Source organism: Salvelinus sp. IW2-2015, linkage group LG19 (assembly GCF_002910315.2).
Source record: "Salvelinus sp. IW2-2015 linkage group LG19, ASM291031v2, whole genome shotgun sequence".
Classification (NCBI taxonomy): domain Eukaryota; kingdom Metazoa; phylum Chordata; class Actinopteri; order Salmoniformes; family Salmonidae; genus Salvelinus; species Salvelinus sp. IW2-2015.
This window is the reverse complement of record NC_036859.1, coordinates 29,927,386-29,934,361: the sequence shown is the minus strand read 5'-3', so window position 1 is coordinate 29,934,361 and position 6,976 is coordinate 29,927,386. Positions and strand designations below refer to the sequence as shown.

Genomic DNA, 6,976 nt, shown 5'->3' with positions numbered 1-6,976 from the left:
CAACACAAAATAGCACACCATTGGTTAGTGATAAAACGGTGGTTTGAGCCTTGAATGCTGATTTAGTTGCCGTGGGAACCTGTAAGATGCTCCATATCTATTAGTCTTTTCTATAACTTACTGTGTTTATTTTGGTCTTACAGCTGCAGTCAAGAAATGGAACAGCAAGGCCACTGACCATGATGTTCGGAGAGCTGTGGCAGACCACCTCAAGCATGCTCCTGGTAGAGATCGGGGGTGATGGTTCCACGTCACCACCACAAGGGCCGTTGCTAACGCGCAAATATTCTATAATTTTGATTGATAATTATTCAATAATATAATTAATATATTTAATTTTGACACTTAACTGTATTTTGTCTTATCAATGTACTAGATAGTATTATTTGACTGAATGTTTTGTGCAAATACTGGAGTAATGTAATGAGTAGTGGGATTGTTATTTCCATTTTGTTTACTGCATCCATGTGTATAGGCTACAAGTACATTTGAATTATGTTCTTTCAATGTCGTTAAAACAAACCTGAAAAATACTTATTTTCAACTTTCAACCAAAAGGGGCTAGAAGGACGTTTTTTAACGACATGAAAAAATCATATTTTCAGCTTTCACTTTCACCCAACCCGAACGGGCATAGTCGTCTTTTCAAGGTCTTTTTAAAGACAGTTTGCTGGGTGTGCAGCTTTGCTCGATTCTGAATAAATGTGTGTCATTTCTTTGCTAGCTGGCAAAATGTGAGTGCTAGACTTTGTTTGGTTCCGTTTATCTGCTGCTGGCTTGATAACGTTTTTTCAACATGCAAGTTGATTTAAATGACGATTTGTATTCTCTAAAGATTTTATTATGTGTCATATTGAATGAATATTGGAAGAAAAAATCCTCACAGCGTTTTCCACAAAGTGAATCAAATTTGGTGCGCACCATTTCTTACTTACTAGCGTGCAGTAAACTCCCATGTGTAATTACGATCTTGTGTTAGTGGTATTATATATGCGGGGAGCATAAATTGTAACATTAATAATAATATATGGTTCAGGTTAGAACCCATGTATATTAATTAATTATACTGCACAACTAATAAATATATGATCGGGTCATTGCTTCTATTTGGACTTTAAACGCGAAGACAGCGGTGCGCCATTTTCCACTCGTGAGATTTTAACTAAACAAAACACACAAACATAAAAACCGAACTCGAAATCTCAAATACATTGAATATTTTAAATTATTTGACGAAATGTGTACATTATCAGACAAACCCAAAATCTCAAGCTATATGACTTGTAAAATCGTTTTATCACGACACAAATTTAACATAAAACCTGCAATCTTTTGACGGATTTGTAACCTATTGCATGACATCATGTTCTTTCGATTTTAGATAGTTTAAACGTGCTATTACCTACCTGTAAGATAATACTAGAAACGGAGAAAAAAGCATCTCTTCACAGCACAATTCTAACAATGTGCGCGGCCATAAGAGATAGATAGAGAACTCATCTTTGTATCTGTGTCATAATGCGTCTGTGACAGAATGCGCAGCGGCATTGAGGGATTCGATTAATTGGGCATGGGCCTCCCGATAGGCGTGTTTAGACACGGGGTAAATGGTTGATGGCATTCGTTTTGTTTTTGGCCAGGTGCCACATTCAAAGCCCACAGCTAAATTGGCTCCAAACAAAAGTGATGTAATTAAGCACTTGGAGTAATGAGTAGGATTCTGTGTTTTCACATGAAAAAGTTATTGATTTTGATTTTTTTTTTAAAGCTTTATCTGCCTTCCCAATGAAACCTGGTTTAAAAAATTCWAATAAATATTTGATGGAAAAGAGATGTTTCTGGATGATGCACCTTGTTGACAAAATGACAGAAAGGCGCAGATTACTGTTGCTATTTGAGAAGGGCGCTAATCCCTTGCCACATTTGCCTGTTACTGTTTACATCACGGGCCATAGACCGGTGCCCCGTGGCTCAGCATAATCCCTACTGATGAGCCAGCTGGAGATTCCAACCGGGTCACGAGGGATCAGTCAATGAAGTTGGAAGTACCACCCAGTTGACTACATTAAAATGGTGGAAGCCAGCAATGCATTGAGTTATAATAAGAACTAGAAACAGCCTCCAAGATGGCCGACCATTGTTTTGAACGTAATCTACTCACGGTCAGATTCTCCTATTCAAGGAGGCTGACATCTTGCTAGTTCCAGATTCAGGAGCCCATTAGTAAATGTCAGTGGCGGTCTGTGCCTTTAAGACAAGTGAGGACAGGTCTTTTTTTTTATGAATATGGCCTTATTTCTATAACAGCATATTGGATGACTATCATTCATATGCCATTCACCCAGCTCAATGTAACATCGATAAGTTTAGGCTACTACATGATACTCTAATTTTCCCTATACCCATCAAGAGGTTGCTACAACCTAGCCTATGAATGAAAGTTTACAATGTAGGTCGAGAGAAATTTGAGTAATCAAGGTGACATTGACACATTCAATACCACCTTGCACACTCTTGCCTGTATCTAGCTGATCTAGGGTGTAATCATTAGTCCAACAGTTGCAAACAAGAGTTTCTARTGGACAAATTCCGGTATGTTTATCTTAGTTTCGTTTACTTCCATTTAAGGAAAGTTTTTCAACAGAATCGGCGGAATGAATACACCCTTGATCACACACAAACACAGTTCACTTTCAAAGCAGCCACATACAAACAGCAGATCCTGGACTATCCATTTACTTCAGTCAGTCTGTCTCATATTCCAATGTCAGGAACCCATCACATTGAATGAGCAGGTTCTGGACGAGAGCGCGTAAATTATTACCATTGTTTTTCCTTCCGCGTGCAGCACAAGCTATTCCATGTAATAGCATGAATATAAAACATTGTGGAGGGGAAGAAAAGAAAATCGGCCTTGAAGACAATTCATGGACAAATTCCATTGATATGTTTGGCACAAAGGTGATAACGAAACTTTCTTTTTTTTCATTTTGAAAATTGGCTTCTCTGGGGGCGTCTATTGGAAGTATCTTTATGGAAAGGTGGCATCCTATGACGGTGCCACATTGAACGTCACTGTGCTCTTCAATAAGTCCATTCTTTATGCCTATGTTTGTCTATGGAGATTACATGGTTGTGTACCTCAATTTTATACACCTGTCAGCAACGGGTGTGGTGAAAATAGTCAAATCCACTAATTTGAAGGGGTGTCCACATACTTTTGCCAACGTAGTGTATAAACAGTAGCCTATAGGCCTATTTCAATGTTGAAATACATTTAATTGTCAATCAAGTGAGTTCTGTTTTGCTACTTGTAGGCTATTGTCTGTAATGTGTCTCAATAGACACTGAGTGTACAAATCATTAGAAACACCTTAATACTGAGTTGCACCACCTTTTGCCCTCAGAACAGCCTCAGTTCATCGGGGCATGGACTCTACAAGGTGTCCAAAGTGTTCTACAGGGATGCTGGCCCTTATTGACTCCAATGCTTCCCACACTTGTGTCAATTTGGCTGGTAGTTGGCTGAATTCACTGTCATGTTCATGGAACCATTCCTGGACAATCCTAGCCTTGTGGCATGGGACATTATCCTGCTGAAAAAAATAGATTTGCAGATGGATAAACTGCTGCCATGAAGGGATGCACCTGATTGGCAATGATGTTTAGATATCCTGTGGTATTCAAACATTGCTCAACTTTTATCAAGGGCCCAATATGTGCCATGAAAACACACTCCACACCATCACCACCAGCCTGCAATGTTGACACGAGGCATGATGGATGCATGTACTCATGTGGTTTTCAAGATGGCACCGATATACATGGACGCCCTGTTCCTTGCTGCTAAGCAACTTTGTAGTATTTATTTTGGGGGGAGGGGTTATTTCTTGCATTATTAGTTCAGAACGTTTCTTGCATTATTACCTACAGCTGAAAATAACTTTTGGCTATTGGATCGGCGGTCACTCACCAGCATTTCAACCTGAAATACAACTTTCCTGAATTGGATCCTTTGTTTGTACCCCATGAGGCAATTCAACTGATCCCAGGTGCTGCTCCAGTGCGCCGCAGACTGAGAAGAGGTGTGCGTGCGGTGTGGACTTTTGGTTCGACTCACGGTAGGTTTTGACCAGAAGCGGGCATGACGATATTCAAGTAAGTCAGGCCACTGTGTGTAGGCTGATGAGCTGCTCGCTAGCAACTTTACATACTAGAGTGAAGTTAAATATCATCAGCTAGCTAACGCCATATTAGCTTGTTATCTTAATGTTCACCTATTTAGCATTGTAAATTAAAAACTCATAATCCAAATGCGTTTGTAGATAACAGTAATGGAAGAGGGTGAAAGGATTTTCTGCTCCAGCTGTCAGAAAAGGAAAACTATGAAGACAGACAGAGATATAATAGTCAGGGCTGTCTAATTGGAATATAATGAAGCCTGTTTCTTTGTGATGTCTGTCCTCAGATATGGAGAGCTGTGAAAGCCTGTCTGCAGATGAAGAGGTCCCAGTGAAGGTCCAAGAGCCTGTCTGCAGATGAAGAGGTCCCAGTGAAGGTCCAAGAGACTGTCTGCAGATGAAGAGGTCCCAGTGACGGTCCAAGAGCCTGTCTGCAGATGAAGAGGTCCCAGTGAAGGTCCAAGAGACTGCAGGCACATCCTTGTGGGCCATAGGATTTGTGTCTACTTATGTTAGCACATGTTGTACACAACAATACAGTTCAAATTCACACACAATGTAGGCTACAACTTTGGCTGACTGCTATGTCATCATCTCCAACATGTGACCTTCCATTATTGAGCTTTGCTTTGGTGTGGATTGAGGCCTATACATTCATATCAGTTGTGTTCCCCTGTTGTATTCAGCTTTCCTTATTTCTATTGTGGATTGTGTTTCTGTACGGAAATGGAAAGTCTACAAAACTATGAGCAAACCAGCCTATGCATTGAATACATGGAATTGGATTGTGATGATACTGATGAATGAATCACGCACACAATGTGCAAATATATATATTTTTTCATTTATCAGTAATCAAATTTAATGTGAATGAAATTGTTTGGTGAAATATGCATAAAAGGAGAGTAATTGCCCATAATTCTGCACGTTTGTATCGTTGTACTTCCAGTTTTGATCATCATCATTTAGTGACTGCAAAGAACATTTATGGATCTACTGGGATTTTTAAAAGACAGACTAACTTTCTGTTTTGTCTGCTTGCACTCCAGAAATAAGTATAGTTGTGTCAATCTTTTTGCAGGCAGTCGTGTTCTTTTGATGAACGGATTTGCAAGTTTGATGGTATTATATTTTTTAGGAATGTTATGTTTATTAAAAAGACAACTACATTTTCAAAAAGCATTTACTGTTTTGCAAAAGTTGTGTGTTTAGTGGACTGTTTTGAAAAGCAACAACATTGTTACAAAAAATGCTTGTAGCCGATTGAGAGAAACTTTAATACATAAAGACAGTTGCTCCCTGATTAAATAGTACAAGAGTACACCCTGCTGGACAAAAAAGCTTACTGCACCTGGTATTCCTAGGCAGCGTACCATCCAAGTACAAACCAGGCCCGACCCTGCTTAGCTTCCGAGACCAGGCGTATTGAGACTGGTATGGCCGTAAGCCAGTGACTGTATTGTGTATATATGATATGTAATAATGCCGTAAGTGAAGGAATAACTCTTACTACACTATATCAAGTTTTTGTCACTTGAAAAAGTGCAGTGTGAAATCATTGAAATAGAATCAATGGGATAAACAGACATAGTTACTTTAACACAGGCAGCTGAGTCATATATTTGAGTCTTGTGAAAATAGCAGGCCTATCAAATAATGACTTCAGACAAATACATCAGATAACGTTACCGGTATGTGAGGCAGTCCATGTTACCAGTACATGACTTTAGCACATTTCATAGTTGAAACTGTATAGTCTTCTTGTGTATATATTTCCAATCATAACCATTTTTATAACTACTTTATTACTTAGCTGTTTGTGTATATTTTTGATCGTTGAGGAGAGGTTGCAACTAAGCATTTCACTGTACCGTTTACACCCTGTATCCCGTGCATGTGACGATTTTTTTTTTTTTTTAAGATTAACGCAACATTCACATCAGCTATCAAAGTCAATATAACGGTGACCGACTTGACCAGCACTATCTAGCCATCACTGACACTAAAATGAACTTGCACATTTTGAAAATACAATATAGATTATGATCCTAACAAATTAAAAACGAATCAATGACTGATTTATATTTACAACGACAGGGGGTGCACCGTTCCTGGAGGTACTGCAATACCAGGTCGATGCGTGGAGTGGACGGAGGAAGCCCCTATTCCATCTCCCTATTCCAAAAATCAATTTAATATATGTTCCCCAGATAGGGGACGTATCAGATATTAAACTGATAAGAACAGATTTTTTATTTTTTTAAATAATTGTTATTTTCATTTCACATTCAAATACAATTACAAATTCATTGCATTACGTTGTACATAACATGGATTCATAAAAAAAGTATGAAAAAGTACCGTAACAATATAAAAATAGCAAAACTCCTCAAAAAAGTGCTGTTCTGCAGAACCTGACCAGTATTATTACATTCAAGTTTAACATGCCTCTAACAATCTCCAAAAACAATACAAACAATTCTATAAATACAAGCATATACATATGCCAAAGTGAACTCTGAATAAACCTCAGTGTATATCAAATATGTACAAAGGCTTAGCCTACATTTCAATTATACTTATGTAATATAATTATATATAAGCTATAAAAACGTTCACAATGAAGGGTAAATCCCTTTCCATCTCTGTTTAACTGATACAATGCCCCACTTATCTATTTCGAATTGTATTCTTTTCCAAATGCCCTGTTTTATAAATTGAACCTTTTTACAAGATGCCCTCCTAGATTACCTCGGTCATATGACACATTAAAATCTCCCCCCATAAACACCTGT

The 6,976-nt window shown here is 38.3% G+C and overlaps 1 pseudogene; it reads right to left on the bottom strand.

Moving 5' to 3' along the window:
- Positions 1–6,276: 6,276 nt before the first annotated feature.
- LOC111979839 (U2 spliceosomal RNA) lies at positions 6,277–6,456 on the bottom strand (annotated as a pseudogene).
- Between the last annotated feature and the right edge of the window lie 520 nt (positions 6,457–6,976).